General features: G+C 46.9%; 1 protein-coding gene across 3 annotated transcripts in view; it reads right to left on the bottom strand.

Moving 5' to 3' along the window:
• The window catches only part of CHCHD6 (coiled-coil-helix-coiled-coil-helix domain containing 6), a 268,755-nt gene that overhangs the window by 100,461 nt on the left and 145,961 nt on the right, over positions 1 to 22,333 (bottom strand). The window lies entirely within an intron of this gene.

Below are 22,333 nucleotides of genomic sequence, written 5' to 3'. Positions count from 1 at the left end.
TGTTCACTCTGTTTCTCATTCTCCATTTCTCTTTTCTTGCCTTCATCTCATAGGATTCCGTATTGATTTATTAACAGCGTTTTTGAGTGTATTGCTTCATATAATTTTCTTAGTGCTTGCACCGAGTATTACAATATACATACGTAACTCACCACAATCTTACTACAAACTTACCAGTAGATACAATCTACTGGTATCAACGTTTTACCACCTAAAGTTTGGAAATCTTATTTCCATTTAGGTTCCTCTATCCTTTCCACTTTTTAAAACCTTTGCTTTGGGCATTTTTTCTACATACATTTGCCTCACACCAGACGGTATTATATTTTTTGTTTCAACTATCAAATGATTTTAAAAACTCAAGAAAAGAAGGATAATCTATCGTATTTATCCATATTTTTGCTTTTCCCATTGTTCTTTCTTTCTTGTTCATGTTCCAAGATTATTTCTTTTATCATTTTCTTTCTGTTTGAAGAACTTAACTTTAGCCATCCTTTATAGGCAGATTGGATAGCAACAAATTCTCTTAGTTTTCTGTAATCTGAGAATGTCTTTATTTCATCTTCATTCCTAAAGGATAGTTTTGCTGGGTACAGAATTCACGGTTAACAGATTTTTTCTTTTGGCACTTGAAAAATATACCACTTCCTTCTGGCCTCCATGGTTTTAAATGAGATTTCACTGCCATTCAAATTGGTGTTACCTTATAAGTAACATGTTGGTTTTCTCTGATTGCTTTCAAGATTTTTTGTCTTCAGTTTTCAGAAGTTTCATTATTATCAGTCCAGGCGTGAATTTCTTTGGGTTTATCTTCTTTGGAATTTCCTCAGCTTCTTGAATCAGAGCCTTTATTGCACTATTTTGGTCTGCTTGGTTCATCTGAGGCCACTGGGGCCCTTGCTGATCCCTGCTAGGGTTACCTATGGGGACAGAAAATGCTTCCCCAGGCTGTAGGGACAAAGAGTGCTTCCTTGCCAGCCACCTGTTGTGGGAAGATCCCTCCTGCCAGTGTCAGGCCTCCCAGTGTCTCCAGGTAGGAGAAGGGAGCCTCTAATCTACAGGACACAAAGAACAGCACCTCAGCAACTTGTGGCAGGATGTCCCCTAATGGTGCCAGCAGGCTACTGGTGTCCCTAGGTGGGAGAAAGAATTCTCTGGTCCACAGGACAAACAGCACTTCCCAGGACAGTGCTTCCTAGCCACCTGGGGTCTCCAGGTGGGGGAGGGGAGTCTTTGACCAACCAGACAAACAGTGCTCCCAGTCTGGGCCACTTGTTATGGCAGAATCCCCCTGTTGGTGCTGTTGAGCCAGTTTGGGTCTCTGGGTGACAGAAGGCAATCCCTGACCCACAGGGATAAAGAGTGCTTCTTGGGCCCACTTGTCAGTGGGCTCCCACTTGATCCCCCTTGCTGGTGCCACTGGGCCTACCCAGTATGGCTGGGGGACTCGCTCTCAATCTGGTGGAGCAATGGACAATCACTTGCCACTAGGTTAGGGGCTGGAGATACTGGCCCTGGATTGTTTTCTGTCACTGGGTGGGGGGGTCATGAGGCACCCAGGCTGCTGTGTTGTTCTTCTAGTCCCAGGGTCCCTAGCCAGTCTCTCTTTCTCTTCTTACCTTTCAGAATTATGCTATGGTTGCTCTCAGCTCCAGGGTTCAGAATTGTACTTAGTGAGAAGGAGCAGGAAGAGAGGAGTCCAGCCATCTTGCCAGACTAGAAGTCCACCTAAATTAATATTGTTCCTTCTGTGTGGGGTGGTGTCTATCTGATATGTAGCTAGGTTCATTTATTTCTGTTTACATTAATTTTTTAACACCATCTTTGTTGACTGAATTTTTGAATAAGCAAAACAGTAACATGGTTCAAAAGTCAAACTATATATAAAAAGTATATTCAGAGATGTCCCATCCCCTTCCCTGTCTTCCCAGCTCATTTCCACTCACCCCCTGTAGGTAACAATCCCATTAGTTTCTGGTTAATCCTTCCTGAGTTTCTTTTTGAAAATTAAGGAGATTCATATATTTCTTATGAATTTTTTTTTCTTATTTAAACAGAGGCATGATTTTGGCCTTAGAATCTCAGTGAGCAGTTGATTATTTATAGCCCAGCGACTTAAAATCAGATGATTTCTCTTATCAAAACCCCTTCAAATGCCTCTCTGATTCCGTTTAAACCCATTCCCTCCATTCTGCTTACATTCCTCAACCTGTTGAGTCATTTGTCTGCTTTCCCTCTTTAAATTTTATTGATCCAGTTTTTTTTCAGACTTTCTTCATAATTCTTATTCTTCCTTCAATCATTAACATTTTTAAGAGTTATTCTACAAGAAAAAAAGAGTGTTTACCTTAATGAAATAAATGTATTCTGTTAGAGTTTGCTGTAAAATGAATTTCTGTGAAGTGAATCCCATTTTCCAATGAAGTACATTTCAGTACACTGGGGGAAAAGTGGTCATAGGATATAATCAACACCACATTTAAAAGTGCTGTCTATGGTTTTAAGATCGCATGTTAATGAGAAAAGTGAGATATTTTCAATAAAACATTGCTGATAAAACAAAATGTTAACAATTATACTTCACCACACTTTTTTAAATGTCACATAATACAAATACCAAAAATGACAACACAGCACTGTCACAGTTCTGGCAGGCTAATATGTTACTTCATACACAGTTCCCATATGCGGGCAAACATCCCCAGAGTCTTGGCAATTGAGCTCAGTGTCTTCTCACTAGACTCAGAAACCTTCGCACTAACTCTACAACCAAAAACCTGCTGCTGCTGCTGCTGCTGCTGTATCATTTGAATTCACCAGGACCCTTTCCAAGCACCTCCCCAGCACAATGCCAGTGATGTCTGCTTTTGGATACCAGGGCTGGTGAAAACTTGATTAGAAAGCAGGTTTCCCTCAAAGTTGGCTGGGAGCTCTCTTGCATTTGCCCATGAGTCACACAACAAACATTAGTGAGTATCTACAAAGTAGCAGGCTATCTGAGCTAATCCTTACAAGTGCCCACACAGCGACTGGCACAGAGTAAGTGTCCTTTAAGTACATTATTCTAGGTTAGGCAAAGTCACCAGCTAATAACCAACATTCAGGAATGAATTAGCAGATGATATGATTCTCATCAGATGCCACTAGCATATCCAAAATATTTGCCTAGTCTGACCATTTTAACAAGAGACAATGTAACCTATATTCCTCCTGGGATAACACCAGAATGCATGGGATCCTACACCTTTTCATGGTGATAGTCCTTAGAGAGAGTCTGTGACAGTGCATGAATTCCTTATATTCCAAAGCATTTCAAATAAAATATGGAGCACTGTTTTTTAGAAGCCCTTTCACGAGTCATTTAACTTGGCTAAATAACCTAACCTCTCTGTGCTGAGTTTAAAATCTAGAGTTGTAGGATTCTAAGAACACTGAAACACCTCTAAACCTTTTGGTTTATTTAAAACTGCATAAAGTATGATGTCATCAAGAGCTTTAACAGAAGTCCTGGAGGTCTTTAATTTCTAAAATCTGAACCCAGTTCACTCAAAACCCTTTGCCTACGTCATCACCGATGTTCTGAATGTCCAAGGGAAGGCTCTGATTTGGCTTTTACATGCAGCGTGAGCTGTGTGCCTGCAACTCACCCCCTCTACAGTCTGCAGGTGTCTAGTGATGGGCCTGAGTCGCTGCTGATGAGAAGGCAAGGCCTTCCCTCTGAAGGGAGCCTACAGGCACTGCCTCATTGTGGGCTGGGGGGAGGGGGGTTTTGTTCCACAGAGTGCCCATCTCCTCCCCCTTTACTCTGCTCTGGATTCTGGATATCTGGTGCTGTGGTGTGTGAGTAAGACTCACTTCCTGACCTGGAGCTCAAATTAGGGCAAGAGATTGACCAATGTCAGGATGTGGCGGCCAACACAGGCTAGGAAACACAGAGCTCTACCAGGAGGATCCAGAGAATGGCTGAGCTGAGTCTTAAAGGGGATGCAGGAACTGACCAGGTGAAGTACAGGACAGGGTGGGGGAATCACATTTCAGACAAGGCCAGAGAAGAAGCAACGAATGTACCCCAAAGCAGAAGCAGCCAGTTCTGCAGGTGGGAGAGTGTGAGGTGGGGCTGTGGGCACGGTGAGCAGATGGCAGGGGCTGAGTGCCCGGGATGAGACGTTCAGATTGTTAAGGATGGGGACCATCCTTCTGAGCAAGGGACTGGTAGGGTCAGTTTGTGGCAATGAGAAATCTGGTCTACGGGGACTGCCACCAAGGGCAAGGAGACCATTAGAGAAGACTGCTCCCATCTGGGTGACAGATAACAGGGCAGTGGGCAGTGGGGATGGAGAAGAGAAGACAGTTCTCAACTATTTAGGAAGCATGGGAATGGACTGCATGTAGAAGTACAGGAACGAGGAGAGGAAAGAGCCCAGCAGACGTTGACTTCTCCAATGTGGGGGCGAGTGGGGCCTTTCACTGGGGGAGATGGTGGACTGTGTGGAGACGTACACTCTGAGGTGATGGTGGGCCCTCCACGTGGAACTGCTGCCATGTGTGGCCTCGCACAGCTCTTGGCAGCCCCCACCACCAGCCAGGCCCACCTGGCCCATCCTGTGCTCTTGGCACACTGCACAAGCTTCCTTACCCTTGACTTTGTGACTTTTTCCTCCTGAATCACTGACCCACTCTTGTTTCTAAGGCTTCTTCCAGGTTCGACTTTACTATGAACACTTTCATTGATCCTGAGAGCAGGGAACAAAGCCGTAGGTAAACACTACACCTACAGCAACTGGTAATGCAAACCATAGAGCTTAATTCCACAGGCTGCCTGGACAAGGACGGTCCAGAGCATCTACGAGTTCCTTGGACAAGTACTTCATAAGTGCAGGACACGGTACCAGATTGTCTAGAGGGGACACAGTCTGGACAAAGAATAGGCAGGGCAACATGGCTGCTTCTGATGGGCTGTGGTCAATCCGTTTCTGTAGTATCTGCCTGTCCTTTGAGAAGAGAAACAAATCACAGCTTCACCAGTGGAGGCCGGACTAAAGATTCTGCAATCAGCCAGCCCAGATGTAAATCCCACTTCCACCACATCTGAGGCTCAGTGGCCTCGCACGAGCTACTCAGAGTCCCTGAGGTCCCAAGTCCTCAACTGTCCAAAGGGAATGGCTGCACCCCCTCACAAGACCTGTGTGAGTGCAGATAAAGCCTCAGGGGAAGGGCCTGGTTCTCAGGCACTCAACAAACGGCAGCTGCAGACGGTCACCTGAAAGCTGGTGTAAGAGAGCAGCGAGGCCACGGCTCTCTGGGAGAAGCCACCCCACCCGCTTGGCGGTGATGGCTGCCAGGGACTGCAGCAGAGGCCCATGAAGTGGCATGGACAACCAGAAGTTCTTATCGTTGTGCTCCAGCCAGACCCAGCACTGTGGATGAGGTTCCTTTGGCTGACCAACCTGAACCGGCCCTCGGCTGAACTGGCGTCTTGCAGCCCTGAAGCAACTGCACTAGGGGAGGACAGGCGCTAAGGTGCTCGGGGTCTCTCTGACCTCAGACAATGAAGTCTTCCCTCCTCAACTCTCACACCGCCAACAGTGCTGGGGATATCGGTGAGGCAGGCAGTGAATAATGGACTTGAAAGAACGAACAAATGAAGCAAGGCAGGGAGAGGGCTTCAGGAGAGAGAGAGAAAAACGGACAAACCTTGTACTTAATGCACTTGGGCAATCACCAGGTCTCGTTCAGGCAACACAAGAAGAGCTTTGTAGCAGCTCCAGCACGGTTTCTTACTAGAGAAGACGACAGGGCTGTGGAGCCTCCATTCAGCCTCTAAACATCCTAAATGCTCTGCATCCTAAAATGCTTTACAACCCGTGATGTTCAGTATGATGGGAAAAGGCTAGCAGAAATACACAAAAGTGCTCATGTGACCATGGCTATTTACGACCAGCTGTGTCCCAGGAAGCGGCAATAACAGCTGCCCAGGATTATGGACTTCCCCCACAGCCCCAACTAGAAGGTAGAGGGATAGTAGCTCTTGTCAAGAAAATACATGCCTAGTCTGAGAGTACATACAAGCTACCACATCACGGGCCTTCGACTCAAGGAGAGAGGAGCTGAGTGAGGACTGAGTGGGAAATTAGCATCATCCCTCCTCAAGCAGATCACAGCCTGGGAAACAGTCAGGGGTGACAGGGCAGCATCCTCAACTATTACCCACCTGAAGGATGTCTCATTTGGCCTCTAGGTTTTAGAAAGCAGGGATGAAAATCTGGGCTCTCCCAAGAAAGAAGGTGCTGGACCTAAGTCTGGCTCCTGGGAGGAGAAAGCACAATGTGATCTCAGAGTTCCTAACAGCTCAGGAAAGGGAGAGTCTAAACATGACAGTGCCTGGGGCCCTTACACTGGGAAAAGGAGTCCGAGGAATTCCAGGTTCTTACCCAAGATTCTAAAACAGTGTTTCTCAAATGGTTACAATCACCTGTGTGCACTCGTTAAACTGCTGATCCGTGGGCCCCCACCTGGCCTAGGACTCTCAGAGGAGATCTGCAATTGTGAACAGAGACCTCGGGTGATGATGAGGCCTACAAAGTTACTCTACAATGGGGTCTCCCAACCTCAGCACTACTGACATCCGGTGCTGGTAATTCCTTGTTGTGGGGCCATCCCGGGCATGGCAGAATGTACAGCAGCATCCCTGACCTCTACCCACTAGACACCAACAGCACCCTCCCCAGTCATGACAGCCAGTATGCCTCCAGACGTCACTGAACATCCTCTGGAGGGCAAAATTGCCCATCAAAAGCCTCTGCTCTGTGATGAGAGGACAGCTTAAAAGCAATAAGAGTCTTTAAAGACACATTTCTGACAAATACAATAATGAATGATCTTCATAAGGGGAAGGAGGGTGGCGAGTTGTCCTCAGCCCCAGCGCACCTCGCAATCACGGTGTGTCCCGGCCTGCTGCTCCCAGGCTCCCTCGAAAGGCGTGTTGGATCTTCTGCGGGAGGGAGAGCTACGGTTCAAAGAGTGCAGAGGTGACTTCTGCCATGTGCTGCTGGGAGGGACACCCCTGCAAGTCCCTGACCTAGTGGGTCTCAAGGAGCTGTGGAGGGGGCTTTCACGGAAGCACCACATCTAACAGAGGGCAGGAAGGGTGGGGAACCAACTGGAACACTAAGGAGTGGCCCAGGCCTGTAAGAATAGGTCAGGTGAGCTGAGGTCCAGGCAAGCTGAGCTGTTTGGAAAATGCTAAAGACAAAAAAAAAAGGCTTTTAAAGTTGGAGTAGGAGCAATAGGAACAAGAAGGGATAGGCCCATTCTGGGGTGAAAGGTGCTCAGCTAACAGACAACGGAGAGAAAGAACCACTAAACTCCCATTTTCTATCAAGGAGGACAATCTCCAGACCGAAAAGGTTGAATCAAACACTGATATGAGGGAATTGAAATGCAAGTCGGGAGAGATTGTGAGAGAACATCTAGTCACACTAAATGAAGTCACATCTCCTGATCCAGATGAATCACATCGCAGCTCTGAATTATCTTACAGAAGAGATTTGCTCATTGCTGGCAATCTCAAGAATTCAGAGAAAATGGGAAGATGCCCAAGACAAGACAATGTCCAATTTAGCAAAGCGGAGAAAAGGTGGATTTTGCAAACTACACCTTGGCGACCCAGACACAGATCCCTTCAGAATTCTATGGTCTAAGGACTTAGAACCAGAAGTGTGGCCATGAGAAGGCACCCAGGCAGATGGAAACCAAATCAGACCCACTGCCCCGCTTTTGTCATAAAATGATGGGGACACTGCCTGGAGTGATAGGGACACCACCTGAAGGGATGGGACACTGCATAGCAATAGTCTGTCCCACAGCTGTGCTGTTTGGGTGGGCCTGACAATCAGAACGCTGCTGAAGCAGTGCTCTCATTCTGGGGAAGCTCAAGAGGGAGGACTGATGGCTTGACCACAGAGTGTGGCATCTCCCTTCCCGCTCGGCACCATTATGGATGACTGGAGGAGGGAGAGGTATGCAGATCAAATGTGCAAGTGACATGAAGCTCAGAGGGAGAGCAAATATGTAGGATGGATAACAGAATCAGAATCAAAACCTATCTTGAAAAGCTAAACAACAGCCCTGTCCATCCAATGAGATGAAAACGAACAGGGACCTGATTACGGAAGGCCCTGTGCTTGGGTCCAAAAACCCTGGCCATACGCATGCAGAACAGAGGGAATGTGGCTTCCCAGCAGTGTACAGAAAGGCAACCCACAGGAGCTAACCAAAGGCGGCTCCAGCAGCCCTGCCAGGGCAGGAATGTCCCCACAGAAGGACCAGGGAGGGCGATGGCACAGCCCCATCTGCCCCATCCAAATCACTCCCATCTGCTGGCTTCAGATGCAGGTGCCTGTGGGGACAGGGACAAACTAAAATCTACCAAAAGTAAATTGGGAGATTACTTCCTGTGAGGAGTGCCTGAGAGCACTGGAGATAAGAGTTTAACTGGAGAAGGACGGGAGGAAGGGGGTTGGTTAACCTTCACCTCACTGACGCACCACACAGGCTTCTCTTCTGCGGCTCTGGAACAGCTGTTACTCCTCAGGGTGGAAGCAGAACCAGCAGGTCATGGTCACATGCAGGGAGCCTGAGCTGACTTCTACACAAGGAGCAACTGCAGTTGTCCATCAAGGGGAGGGACTACCCAGGAGGAAGGAACATGACCGGACATCTACACACATGGCGATAGGCATGTTCACAGTCCTTGGCAACAATCCAATAAGGTCGCTGTTATTAATCCCTAAAGAAGAAGGCATCTAGGCTCAGAAAAGCTAACTAATTTGCCTAAGGTCACAGTTGGCCAGAGCTGAGGTAAGGAGTCAGACCCAGATATGAACCCAAATCCTGTGCTTTTCCAACCTGCGGGTGTCCAGTCAGTGGCCAAATAATCATCAGCTGGGGAGACAGAAGGAAAACATCCTGCATCATGTAGGAGTCCCTTCAGAGGGGAGATTCTGACAGTAAGCACAGTGGATGAACAGGGTTTCATAAACCAAAATGAACACAATCACTCAATTAGTAATAAAAACGTACAAATTCAAAAGACCATTTTTTTGCCCATCAAATTGACAAACAAAAATAAATGAAAATGGGGGAGGGAGCTTTTAAACTTATAAAACACACAGATCTTAAATACCTAAATGCCAAAAGCTATATCTACAAAGTTAAAACAAATAGACCAGGAAAAGACATTTACAATAAATATAACAATTAGCAGTTAATATCCGTATTATATAAAGAAGTCCTATAAATCAGTAAAAAAAGGACAAACCATCTAATAGGAAAATGGGTAAATGATTGCAAGAGGCAGTTCTCAAAAGAATTACAAGAGGCCAATAAGCTTATGAAAAGATGCTCAGCCTTTTCATATTAACACTTAATATGAAATTAATGAAATTAATGAAGTTAATGAAAAATAATATTAAGTTAATATTAACTTAATATTAACACTTAAGGAAATGCAAAATTTCTTTTCTGGGGGGCGGAGGTGAGGAAGATTGGCCTTCAGCCAAGATCTGTTGCCAATCTTCCCTCTATTTTGTTTTGTGGGATGCCACCATAGGATGGGTTGATGAACAGTGCGTAGGTCCGTGCCCGGGGTCTGAACCCACAAACCCTGGGGCCGCCAAAGCAGAGCATATGAACTTAACCACTACACCACGGGGCTGACCCCAAGAAATGCAAAATTTTAAAGGCTGATAAAAGGTTGTGATGGCACAGGTGTGGGGGTGAATTCGCAAACCCTTTTTGTTGGTATATATTTCTTCAGAGAAACTTGGATGTATTCATTGTAAAATTCAATATAAAAGACTGAAAATAATCCTAAATGTCCATTAACAGGAAAATGGTTAAATAAATAATGGTAATTTCCATCATGCAGTCATGAAAAGGAGCAAGGTAGATCCGATGTGCAAAGAGAACTGATGCACAAAGTTGTCCAAGACGTACTGTTAGGTGCAAGATGCAAGTTAGGAAAGAATAAACTATAACCTCATCTGTAAAAAACAAACCATGGCTGTGTTCCTCACAAATAAGGCCGAGGTTCACAGGGGTTGGCTGGAAGCACACCTACCAGCATTCCTTTTGGAGAGTCGGGGCCACACTTTGTGTGCTTTCATAGTGCTTAACTTCTCGCAAACATGCATTACATTTGTAACTAATTTTAAATATGAAAAAGAAAAGAGCCGATATTGATGAAAGGAAGGGAACCCGGCACTGTCATATACTGCTGGAGGGAAGTGTGAACTGTCACAACCTCTACTGCACAGCAACCTGGCAAGGTGTAACCACAGGCCTGAAGGATGGACACAATCTATGGCCCAGCCATTGTAATTCTAAATACTTTTCCTAAGAAAATAATTGAGTTCAGGTAGCTACAAAGCTGGTCAAAGACCTCCTGCCTTTTTTTCTAATAGGAAAAGCCTAAAGCAACTTAACAGTGCAACGATAAGGAACTGGTACAGTAACTTATGGCACATTCATAAGAAGGAACAGTATACAACTAATAAAGTGTAGAAACAGATTTGATGTGGAAAGAAGGCTCATGTTTTTAAAAAGTTACCAAACGGCATGGATGGTTATGATCCCATTTTTTGCAAATATTATAACATAACCAATATTACCACAACAGAAACAGGTCTGGCCAGTGTTTACCAATATGTTAACAATGTTTACCACTCTAGGTGGGGAGTTGATTTGGCAAATTCAATTTTATTCTTTGGGCTGATCTGCAATTTTTGTTTTTTCTACTGTGAACATGTGTTACTTAAGAAATAAATATAAGCAATTTTTTTAAAAAGGCAATGCTGCCCCATGACTGGATAAGCTCCAAAGAGATGGCTGGATAATTCCCATGATGACCAGCACCAAGACAGAATTTCTAGGGCAGAGAGGTCCTGGCTCCCCTGCTGGCACCAAGCAACATGCACCTCCATCTACTTCCATGCATCTCACCCAGACTCTGCTGCAGGCTGCTCTGTGCTGTCATCTGTCCTGACTGCTGAGGCGCCCTGTCAGGCATCCACTAGGCACCAAACTCACTCTGGGGCAAAACAGTGAGTTAGGTGATGTGGCAGCCCTGCACAGAGGGGGCAGCTGGAAGTGGTCAGAGAAGGCCTCCAGGGTGATCCTAATGTCGAGGGAGAGGCCGTGAGACCGAGAACATGCCAGGTGTGGCTGGAGAAGGGCTGGCCACACAGGCAAGACTCAGATAGATCACCGAGCCCTGCAGGCCAGGCTGAGGAAACCCAGATTTCTCGTGAATGCAGTGGGAAGTCATTAATGGGCTTCAGAAAGAGTCCTCCTGCAACACGTGGACACCAGTGGGGAGGTGACAGCTTCACTTCAAAAGAGAGATGAGCAAGGGGCGGCCATTGTGGAGAGAGGACAAAAGAAGAATAGGAGCTATTAGCTCAATGACCTCGACAAGACTTGGTCACCAGTGCCGTGGGGTGGGAGAGCACCAGAGGAGAGAGGCCAAAGGGTAATCTCGAATTCCCTAATCAGCATCACACCACCACCATGGTCCAGGGATGAAGGAAAGGCCCAAGGGAATTCACCAAGTCCAATCGAGATGACAGAGGCTGGGAAGGGAGGAGCTGAGAAGGCAAGGAAAGGAACAGGCCACAGAGTACCTATTAAAATTATTCGTTTAACTGGGTCTCTTCCAGCAGGGATAGGTAGTAACCTGTATACATGATGGACAGGCACTTCTGGCTCTTCAACCCATAAGTACCTATTTAGAAGGCTTAATGTGCTGGGGAAAACCAACAGACAATAACCCTGGAGCGGGAAACGCTGCATGTTAATGCAGCTGCTGCCAGGAATGGTAGAAACCACTTCAAGAGGAGATACTGATTGAGCCTGTGCTTAAAAGGACCCTACCACAGTAATGGAGGGAATGACACAAATCAGCAGTAGTGAACAGCACCTTAACCACTGAGATTAGCCCTTGGCCTTGCATGATCATGTCACCTCTCCTAACACGGTATATAGTTAGCTTTCCCCGCACCACTTATCTTCACTTCTCTGGACCAGGGTCAATACAATGAAGGAGAAATAAGGCAAAAAGAACCTAAGGAGTTTTTGTAATAAGTCGTCGGCAGACAAAAAAGGAATAGGGTCTGTTCTAGGTGATGAGAGACTTGACAGCCTAAGAACCAACTGCAGCATGGTGATTCTGCTGGATCCTGACTTATACCAGAAACAAGCAAACAAACAAAAACCCTGAAAAATATATTTTGGTGAAATCAATGTTAATTCTCTGAGGCAAGATAACAATATTGTAGTTATAAAAGAAAATGTCCATACTTTTTAGAGATGCATATTGAAGTATGTAGGGGGAAATGTCATGGTTACTGGGTTTTGCTGTAAAGTACTTATGCAAAGAACAAAGGAGAAACAAGGGAGAGATATGAGCGAATGTGGCAAAATTGTTAAGTCTGGGGGATAGAGACAGAGAGGTTCATTGTACTACTGTACTGTTCTACTTAGAGTAAATTCCACTGTAGGTCATTTTAATACAGATTCAAACAATACTCTGAGTAGATGACCAGTGTGGTCAACTGATGAACAACTGATCCCCTGAATTTAGCTGGCCAGGGCCTATGGGCACTAAACTCTGACTGCTCCTTATGATCCCAAATCACTCACGTGACAACTGCCGCCAATTTCAAAGCCCATTTCTTTATCTGTAAAATGGGGATGACGACAGCTCCTCCCTCACAGGACTATTTTGATGATGTAATGAATTAGTACATGAAATGCACTTAGGACACACCTGGCACTTTCACAGCAAGGACTCAAATGAAGTCAGTTGTCATTTTATCACCCAGCTCCCTGGGTCATTGTGAAGGTCAAAGGAGGCAGTCCAGGTAAGGTGCTTGGCCAGTGCTTTGCACATGGGGAGCACTCAGCAAATATCGGCTACTGAGCACCAAGAAAACCAGCTTTGGAGACAGAGAGAGGTTTGTTAGCAATATTGTATCAATTCATTTAATTCTCAAAACTACCCTATGAGATAGGAACTACTGTTACTCCTATTTTACAGACATGGATTCAGAAAGACCTGTCCAAATCTTGGATCTGAGGTTTAATGTCTGTGAAACCACCTTATGCCATTCCTTAACCTCTCTGAGTGTCCTCATGTTCATTTGTGATAAACACTCCTCCCCCCACTCCTGACCCTCACTGCCACAAAACCCAAGTGACATAACTTAGGTACTGTGTCTAGCAAAGAGGAGGTGTACCACCAGTTCAGTGAGGTCCCTGGCTCACACATCTATCCCAGGGATGCCTGGCCACAAGGCCCAGGAAAGCCACAGACTCTCCAAATGTGTAACAGAGGGAGTAGTCTCTGCTCCCTCCTCACCTCGGAGGTTACTGTAAGATAAACAAGAAGATTTCTGCAAAGTATGAGATGAGACTACGAGGTAAAGAAACAGATCTTTAGAAAAAATACCAGAAGCAATGCACAGAATAGATGCGGGGAAGGTGGGATGATGTGGAGGTGGAGGTGGAGGTAGAGGAGGTGGAGGTGAAGGTGAAGGTGGTGGTGGTGGAGGTGGAGGTAGTGGAGGTGATGGTGGTGGTGGAGTTGATGGTGATGGAGGTAAGGGTGGTGGAGGTGGAAGGTGTGGTGGTGATGGCTGTGATGGAGGTAGAGGAGACAGAGGTAGAGGTGATGGTGGAGGTGGTGGTGCAGTTGATGGTGGTGGGAGGTGATGGTGGTGGAGGTGGAAGGTGTGGTAGTGACGGTTGTGATGGAGGTAGAGGAGACAGAGGTAGAAGTGATGGTGGAGGTGGTGGTGGAGTTGATGGTGGTGGAGGTGGAAGGTGTGGTAGTGACGGTTGTGATGGAGGTAGAGGAGACAGAGGTAGAGGTGATGGTGGAGGTGGTGGAGGTGGTGGTGGAGTTGATGGTGGTGGAGGTGGAAGGTGTGGTGGTGATGGTTGTGATGGAGGTAGAGGAGACAGAGGTAGAGGTGATGGTGGAGGTGGTGGAGGTGGTGGTGGAGTTGATGGTGATGGAGGTAAGGGTGGTGGAGGTGGAAGGTGTGGTGGTGATGGCTGTGATGGAGGTAGAGGAGATAAAGGGAGAGGTGATGGTGGAGGTGGTAGAGGTGGTGGTGGAGTTGATGGTGGTGGAGGTGATGGTGGTGGAGGTGGAAGGTGTGGTGGTGATGGCTGTGATGGAGGTAGAGGAGATAAAGGGAGAGGTGATGGTGGAGGTGGTGGAGGTGGTGGTGGAGTTGATGGTGGTGGAGGTGATGGTGGTAGAGGTGGAAGGTGTGGCGGTGATGGTTGTGATGGAGGTAGAGGAGATAGAAGTAGAGGTGATGGTGGAGGTGATGGAGGTAGTGGAGGTGGTGGTGGAGTTGATGGTGATGGAGGTAAGGGTGGTGGAGGTGGAAGGTGTGGTGGTGATGGAGGTAGAGGAGATAGAGGTGGAGGTGATGGTGGAGGTGGTGGTGGAGTTGATGGTGGTGGAGGTGATGGTGGTGGAGGTGGAAGGTGTGGTGGTGATGGTTGTGATGGAGGTAGAGGAGATAGAGGTAGAGGTGGATGTGGAGGTGGAGGTGGAGGTGGTGGAGGTGGTGGTGCAGTTGATGGTGATGGAGGTAAGGGTGGTGGAGGTGGAAGAGGTGGTGGAGGTGGTGGAGGTGGAGGTAGAGGTGGAGGTGGTGGAGGTAATGGTTGTGGAGGTGGTGGTGGTGGTGGTGGTGGTGATGGAAGCCAAGATTTAAAAGCATCTAACTTCAGAGCCTGTGATTAACCACCACTCTCACCCTATAGTGGAAAAACTATAAGACTACTGGACAGAGCTGCAAGGAACTAGGGTTCTGATTATACTATTAACTAGCTGTGTCACCTCTGAGGACAATGAGAAAAACAGCAGTTATATTGTTATATCTGGCTGGTAATAGGAATGGCATCTACCATTTATAGTACAATGTATTACAACAGTCTAGGGTTCTATGTTATGTCCTTTATTATCTTGAAAATTTAATTATTACTGCCCTCCTTGTAAAGATGAAGACTCCCAAGACCCACGGTCTTAAATGACTTGATCAAGCCTATAAAGCCAGTAGGTGGTGAAGTTGTAATTCAAACCCAGGTCCCTCTAGATCTAAAAACCCAGAGCCTACCGCTATATGAAGTGATTCCCAAACCACTTAGACTGCCTTAGGGTCGTGTTCTTATCTGTGAAAAGAACTGGATTGGATCAACGGTTCTCAATTTCTTCGTTTCTTCCCATCTCACTGATCATATTTATCAAAGGCCCAGGGTCCCACCAGCATAAGTATAAAAAGCCCATTCTTGCTAAAAAAGGCCACCCTAAATCTCTAAGCAATATGCTCTTTCACTTATCACTTTCAGTACACTGTTGAGGACGTACAAAACGGTACCATTCCCAAAAAGTGGTACTAGTAGGGTGGCTGGTGTGCAGGCAAGCTTCTTAGCTCACCTGGTGAAGAACTTCTAGACTCAATAATCTTCAGAAGTCTTTTGGGCTCAGACCAGCCAGCTCAGCAGGTAAAGAACTGCTCCCCACAATGACCAGGAGGTGCGCGCCTTTCCCACTCAGGCCAATTTCTTGCTGTACTGTTTTCAGGTCACCGTTATCTTTCTCCTCCTCTGAATTCCCCCTGCTCTGGTGGCTTCTCTCTACAGGTGCGTCACACTGGGAATACTTGCCATGTCTCAGTCTTGCATCCTAAATGGCAAGCCCCTCTCTGACTCTCTGGTACCAACTTTGGGCCTGACACAAAGCAAGCCTCCCCATACACAGAAAAAATGTCTGCTGGCCACTCAGAGCGGTTGGCGGTCAGCAGTTCTTCCAATAAGACACACTACTCACTTACCACGCAGCTGGAAATCACTCCACCTCTCGAGCCAGAGGGCGACTCCTCTGAGAACGCTCCTCCCGGATAAAGGCAGCCCTTCCCACTGCGTGCCCTCTGATCACCTTTGGGACCTGGCTTCCACCAGACCCCTTCTCAGAGACACGTTATGAATTCTCCTCCCATAAATATGCTCAAGTTGCTCCCTCTTAAACTACCAATGTTCCCTCTTTGATGAAATTCTTGAAAGAGTGGTCCGTACGTGTTTCCTCCACTTCCTGCATTCACCAAGGGCCCTAACTCTACATGTAACCCAGCTTCAGTCTCCACTGCAGTCCTGAAAAGGCTCCCTCAACATAACTCACACGCCCACATGTCCTTCAGAAGGCAATGAAGAGGCCTCTTCTCAATTCTAATCCTCTCTGACCTGTAGCATTTGGCACTGTTGACCACATTCTCTTGAAGCTCTTCTTCCTGAGCTGATCTGGGAGGCAGCATGGTGTGGTGGAAAGAGCAGAGACTTTGGAGCTCTGACTTCATCTGTCAGCTGCATGGCTTCTGGCAGCTTGTTTAACTTGATTTCCAGTTTCTTCATTTGTAAAATGTGTAATATAATCCATCTTGCAGGGCTGCTGCAAGGATTAGCAATAACTTCTGTAAAAGAGCCTGGCACATAGCATATGTTCATAAAATTGTAGTGGCTGTCATCTTGTAAGACACAGAATTCTACGTCTGACACTTTTCAATCACCTGTCGGTCATCTCCACTTCATCTGTGCGTGTCTACAATTAAACTGGTGACCTTCTCCAAGGGTAGCGGCTCACTTGAATTTTTCTCTTTCTCTAATGGCACCATTATTCTTCTGAACATTCAAGCTCAAATCTCTTTTCAGCTTCAAGAACTCCCAACATTATCCTAAAGGAAGGCCACTCTTGTCAGCCAGTCATCCAAAGCCCCTCACAGACCCTGACTTTATTTTTACAGCTTTACCATCTACTGCCAAACATTACTTGGAGCACCTCAGCTGAGGTTTCCATCCAGAAGACCCCCTTTCTCTATGCCCTGCCCATGGGCTGACCAGTGTATCCTGCTCATTCTCCAAACACAGATTCCACCACAAAGCCTTCTCCGCAAAAGCTCCTTCCTTCTCCTCCTGGAACCCCCACTGCATCATTGTTTCCTGCTAGCGTATACACACTTACCTTTCTTTATTCTTGCAAACATTTACTGAGCACCTATTCTATGCCAGACCTTGCATCCCCAGCCCTTGACGATGAATCATCCCTGATGAATCAGAGCAGCAAGGACTTGGAACTCCCCAATCTTCACAGTTTGGAAGAGGAGAAAGCCACAGATGCCAGCAGCCACCAGATGGTATACAGTAAGTGCTAGAACACAAGACAGGGACACAGGTCCTAGGGGAGTGGCGGGTGATGCTGCTGATGCCTGAGGGCAGGCCTTGCCTTCCTTAGCTGCATCTGACTTTTTATTAAGTATAACACACACTGACAGAGAAGTGGAAAACCCTCCGAGCACAGTTTGATGAATTCTCACCACTGAACACACCTGTGTAACTAGCAGCCACATCAGGAAAGGGAACCTTACCCCCCACCCCAGGCCCCTGCACACATGTCCGCTTAGTCACTGCTCCCCCAAGGGGAACCATTATCCCACTTTCTAACACTACGGATTAGTTTCACTCTGTTTGAACTTTGTATAAATGGACCCATCCAATGTGCACGTGCCCCTGTATGTCTGGCCCTTTTGCTTAGTGTTCTTTTGGTGAGAGTCACCCACATCATTGCCCGTGGCTGCCGCTTGTTCATTCTCGTTCCTGTATGGGCTTCTGCTGTGACAACTACCATGTTTATCTATTCTACTGTTGACAGTTCGGGGCTATCATGAATGCTGCAGCAATGAAAATCCTATGGCTTTTCTCTTGGTGACCCTAGGGACACATTTCTGTTGGGGATACAACTGCCAGGTCAAAGGGTATACCTCCGTGTAGCTTCAACAGATACTGGATAACAGTTTTCCAAGGTGGCTTTGCCAATTGACACCCCTGCCAGCAGTGTTTGAGACCCTGGGTTAAACCACAGCACTTGTGGTGTCCATCGTTCCCATGTTAGCCATTCTACTGAGTAGGTCCTGGCATTGCCTGTGGCTGTAACTGCATTTTCCCAACGTAGGTGAGGCTGGGCCCTTTTCACATGTTCCTGACCAGTGGGCCACCTTCTCCTGTGAAGTAGAATTTCCCATATTTAACTCCGCTTCCTCTGAACCCTAGAGCAGCTCATGTTTTCCTAAACAGGCTCCAAGTGACACCCCCAGGGACACCAGGCAGGGGGCTGTTTAGTGCTGTCACTGAGAAAGCTGCAGGCTTGGCAGGATCACATGACAGTTGTTCCTCAAGAAAATCTGAGTAGAAGCAAAGAGAAAAACAGGAGAAAGGGCTGACTGCTCACATATCAATGCTGGGATGGTATGTGCACTCAAAAGGAGCAGAAGGGAGATTTACATTCTGGGGTAAATAACCCCAAATCTGAAAAGAACACACATATTTCCAAATTTCTCCCTTTCTCCCTGCCTCAGTCTTTGAAGCTAGACCCGAAAAACGCCCTCCCTACTTTGCAGTTGCTGAGTTTGGAAACAGTGAGACCATTTTTTTTTTTTTTTTTTTGGTGAGGAGATCAGCCCTGTGCTAACATTTGCCAATCCTCCTCTTTTTTTTTTTTTGCTGAGAAAGACTGGCCCTGGGCTAACATCCGTGCCCATCTTCCTGCACTTTATATGGGACGCCGCCACAGCATGGCTTGCCAAGTAGTGCTTCGGTGCGTGCCTGGGGTTCCAAACTGGGGAACCCTGGGCCGCCGAAGTGGAGTACACACACTTAACTGCTTGCGCCACAGGGCCGGCCCCAAAAGTGAGACCATTTTTATAGAGCTGGTAGGTTCTCTGGTCACGGGAAGCCAGCTCTCATGCACACTCCCAACTGGGGTCCTAATCCTCAACATCTCCCTCCCCTCCCAAACTGGATCGTGAGTATTGTGAGGCAGGACCCACTACTGTCTGAACTATCTCTGGGTACTTAACAAAATTAAATGAATGTGGAATTACTGAATGGCTATGCATTTATTAAAGAAGGGGAAAGAGAATGGAATAACATGAAAGAGAATTGAATACTTCCATCTCAGGTACTTTTACGCAAATGACCACTCATCCCCAAAACAATTGGCAGGTTAGTCTTAAAATTCCCATTTCAAAGACAAGAAAACTGAGGCTATGGAATTTAAACAACTTGCTCAGAGTCATAAGGCTGTTAAATTACTGAAGCAGAACTAGGACTGAAGTCTGCTGGACTCCAAAGCTGGCTCATCCTCCCCCACCCTACTTGACCCTACGGCCGAGGGCAGAAGACACACTCTTGGCCAGCCTGAGCGCTCATCTCAACAGCTGTCAGGGTCTAGTTCAGAGCCACTCAGCACCGAGGTTTCTGCTAAAAGACAACAGTGTGCTGGTTCTGAAGGAGCACAAGTCACCCTTAGCACCCTGATAGCTGAATCCAGGTGTGGTGTGGGTGGAGCCCGCTCCTAGTTCTTCTGTTTCCACAGGAAATCACAAAGTGGCAGCTGAGCAAAGGCTCTGGGAGACCAGTTAAGACGGCAAGGGGTTCAGCAGCCGTGACTCTGACAGCCACACATTACAGTAGAGAGCTGCACTGCCCCGGGCCATATGCCCAACAAATGGAAATGGAAAAGGGCCTTGCTCTCTAACACTGTCAGGCATGTGAGAGACACCCACAAGGTCCCCACACTGCTCTACACACTGAAGGACCAATGGGTGCCATGGCAGGCATCCGAAAAAAGCCCAGTGAGGCCTAGGAGAGGAGGCTTCTCTATCCCGGAGAGCAGGCCACCCTTGAAGATAAAACCCATCCCAGCACATACACACGTGTGCGCACGTGCACACACTCAGCCGTTAAATCCAAACCTGAAGTATTATGATTTGAAACAGAATCAGCAGCACCACTGTAGGCTGGAGAGTGGAGCCAGCACTTGCTAGGCACCTAGCATACGACAACACTTCTGCAGACGTTACCCCCTCTACTGCCCCCATCAACTCCCCGCACAAGGCATTAGTATCTCCATTTTATAGATGAAGAAACTGAGACATGAAGAGGCACAGTAGCTGCAGAAAGCGATGATGCAGAGCTGCATGCGGGCCCAGGCCCCTCATTAAGCCATGCTGCCCTGTGCTTCACAACTTGTGTGTGAACACCATGTCTGGGGTTTGCTTGCAGGTGCCAAAGGACCCTCACAAGGCCCCTGCATCCCCAGCAGCTCACTATGGGGATGTTTCTGCGGTGAAACGGAAAAACACCCCTCACTTAGATGTTGAAGTGTAGGCGTGAGGAACAATTACTCAGCACGATTATAAAGCATAGGAGCCCTACAAAATATGATTTCCACACTCAAGAATCATCATCCAGGGAATAAATATTGCAGTACAAAAGAGTCAAGAAGTCTCCTCCCCCTCGAAAGTGAGTCTAAATTCTGTGCAGGCTTTCCCTACCTGCCAATCACAACAGGCTGGCCCAGCACAGCATCCTACAGACAGACAGGCAACAGGGTTCCAGCTGAGAGGCTGGTGGACACACCATGGTGCCTCCATGAGCCCAGGCTTCTGCCTCCTCCATTCTAACCTTCTCTCACCTGTGACCACACACCCAACTATTTCAGGTGGTCGACGACGATTCAGCAGCTGTTCCAAGTTTCCCCTGAGCAGGTTCCCACCATCAATTTCTAAACTCAAAAGGAAATGGAAAAGGAAAAAAGGAAAGGCACTTGATGACTGGAAGGCCTGAAGCTGTGTGTACAGGAGCTGAAAATGTCAAGGTCTGAGAGTTTTCAACAAAGGAAACCAGAATTATATAAAAGCAACAGCTAATAAAAGAGATTGTCAGATGCTGTGTCTTCCATCTTCCCAGCCATTACAGGAATACAATCATCCATGGAGAGGATCGGAAACCTTTTTCAAAACAGATACAAGTAAGCCTTACGACCGAGCCTCTTTGCTCCCCCTTCTCCAGCTCCTTCCATCCCCGTCTCCCTCACCACCTCCAGTTCCTGGGATGTTAGAAGTGCTTTCCTTTTTTGCATTATCACCAGCAAAATGCTAGTGTTTAAGAGTCAAAAAGGAGATCATGTTTTTGCACCTCCTTCTGGAAGCATTCAATAAGTGTTCACGATCATGTAGGAAAACCTCATTAAAAAAAAAAAGCCTATATCTGCATCTGTAAGAAGTCTAGACTTGACTTTATGTTGAGTGGGGAAGAATAGATGAGAAAGAAGGGCTCGTCCAGGAGAATTTCCTTTCCTTCAACAAAGCAGAGAACTGGTTTTAAGGAGAACTAGAGTAGAGATGAGAGAGGACAGTGACAAGGGGAAGACAGATTTTAGGGGAGGAAAAAGGCTGTTAGGCTACTTCCTTTCCACCCCAGACACATGCACACATGCTTCTAGGAGCCAAACCCAGAGAGCGAAGTACAGAGGAGCACAGCAGGAGACTGCAGAATCGCGCACAGAACAAAAAAATCTGTGCCTGTGAACATATGGGCAACTGTGGTAATTAGAGCTATGGCTCGTGGCGTTTTTACCCTTTTCCAGGATCTCATATGACAACCCTTGTCATTACAGCTACACTCAAACCTGGGCGGGAGGCTGTCCAGGAAACATTTGCTTGTTAAGGGCCACCTCTATAAGCGGCTCAGGGTGCAGTGCCGACCCTCAGGGCTACGGGCTGTCACCGGAGCGCTTCACGTCCACATCACAATTCTGGCCGTCCCCTAAACCCTTGCAGGGGTGGACAGGAGAGTGTCCACGGAGCAGGAGGAACCTCCCTCCTGTCCCCACTGCCTGGAAATCCAGAAACGCACGCTGCTGCCAGGCTCCAGTGTGGCGTGCCACAGGAGAAAAGCTCTATGGAAATCAGGCCCCTCTAGCAAACTGTCAATTTCAAAGCTCCAAACCGTGACAAATGTTTCTAGAAGATTTGCCTGCAATAAGCTGATGGCTCAGGTTGCTTGGCATGCTGTCTCAGGCATGAGGGAGAACAATTTTTTCAACCTCCCAACCATTCTCTCCCACATTTTAAGCCATTTCTTTGAAAAATCTGTCATGATCAACAAATTAAGCCCCCCCAAAAAGTAAGCAAGTTATCAAAAGAATTTTCAGGAGTGATTGTAGGCTTAAAAAAAGGAAAGATGGTGTGTCTTTGAATCTCATTCATTTCAAAGGCTTATCCTTAGAAAAGCAGAGAGTGTGTAGCCATGGTGCACTTTGATCTCCCAACTCCCAGGAGAAATTCAGTAATACAACCTTAATATATTTGTATAGCAAGACTTCACGTTGTTATTATTTTTACCCAATGCGGCTTAACTAAAG

This window comes from Diceros bicornis, chromosome 2, assembly GCF_020826845.1.
Source record: "Diceros bicornis minor isolate mBicDic1 chromosome 2, mDicBic1.mat.cur, whole genome shotgun sequence".
Classification (NCBI taxonomy): domain Eukaryota; kingdom Metazoa; phylum Chordata; class Mammalia; order Perissodactyla; family Rhinocerotidae; genus Diceros; species Diceros bicornis.
The sequence above is the reverse complement of the archived record's forward strand: the minus strand, read 5'-3'. Positions and strand labels throughout refer to the sequence as shown.